This window comes from Stegodyphus dumicola, chromosome 2 (genome assembly GCF_044657685.1).
Source record: "Stegodyphus dumicola isolate Sdum_Otavi_A_Nest chromosome 2, ASM4465768v1".
Taxonomy (NCBI): domain Eukaryota; kingdom Metazoa; phylum Arthropoda; class Arachnida; order Araneae; family Eresidae; genus Stegodyphus; species Stegodyphus dumicola.
The window spans coordinates 213,166,576-213,167,907 of NC_140769.1; the positions used below are offsets into that span (position 1 = coordinate 213,166,576).

The 1,332-nt window shown below is 39.6% G+C and overlaps 1 pseudogene; it reads right to left on the minus strand.

Annotated features, from left to right (window-relative positions):
• Window positions 1-875: 875 nt before the first annotated feature.
• On the minus strand, window positions 876-1,055 carry LOC146998838 (U2 spliceosomal RNA; annotated as a pseudogene).
• Window positions 1,056-1,332: the final 277 nt, after the last annotated feature.

Sequence of the window (1,332 nt, forward strand, 5' to 3'; positions counted from 1 at the left end):
GTCATGCGGCATCCAATCTGGTCATTTGTGCATCTTCATGACTTGGCCCTCCATGTAACTAAGGAGGTGGCCTTGGCGGGAGGCTGAGATGGAGTTGCTGAGGAATTGCTGAATGGAAGGTTAATAGTGTACTAAGTTCTGGTGTTGTTCTCCGTTGACAGTTCCGGTTCGGATGGAGACGCCCTAATCATATGTGCCTGAAGGTTGGTCCAGTCGTTTCAACATCTAGTCCTTCATCTGAGCTCGTAGTAGCTTCCAACTCAGGACAAATTCCTCTATGGGGGTGCGTCTATGTCCTGTACCTTTTCTTGAGGGCTTTAATAGTCGCCCCTTGATAGCCTTAACTGGCACTGCTTGAGTTGATCTTCGCTTTGGACCGGTCAATCCTTACTGTCCGGTTTTTCCTCTGGAATTAGAAGGTTCTACAAGTGAGGAATTGGCACGAGCTTTGTCACAGTAATCAATTATGGTGCCTTGAACTAGACTGACATAAGCTTCACTGCTGGGAACACCTTCTCGTAATCGCTGGACAAATTCTTCTCTTGTCATGGTTATACGAAACAGATCAACCATCTTGGGGACGACAGCAATTTCAGACTTATGAGTTACACCCTGCATTCTCCTTTTTTTTTTCTTGTTGGGTTAGCTGGTCTCCTTGGTATCCTGGGGGGAAAAACGGAGACATTAAAAAACACAGAAATTAACAAACCTCTTCTAATTAGTAATTCTTTCTTTTTGCTACTTACAATATAAAATTATAAATCTTTCCATAGACTGGATTATATTACATTTTTTCTCATAAGTAAAAATACAACCTCATAATTTTTTAACAAGGATAGATGAAGAGTGTGGAAGTAATTTAATCTTCTCTTTGAATTTTGTGGGCCGATCCTGCAAGTAGTGCAATAGCAGGCCAACCCGTGGCAAGGGCGGAATAAATTCCTAACCACAAGCCTCTCTGCAAAAATTAGTTTAATATCTTGACACCCTATGGATGTCGTATCAGATATTAAGCTGATAAGAACAGATTCTTTATTTAAAATATTCCATGCCATTTTACACAGCATTGATCTGATCATGGCGTGTCAGACAATGACGCACGCAGTGCGATTTTCGTTATTAATAAATAATATAAAGAATTTCGACAAAAAGATAAAACAATGAAGACGTAACAATATAATTTCTTTAACGTTATTTACAATAAAATATTTAGCATTATGTACATCACTGGTTGTTTTGATTGTTTTGGCGTGTGCCTGTTAAATGTTCGATATAAATGTCTCTCGATGCCCGGATGGTTTCGCTAACAATAAGTTTGCGCATTAAGTTTGC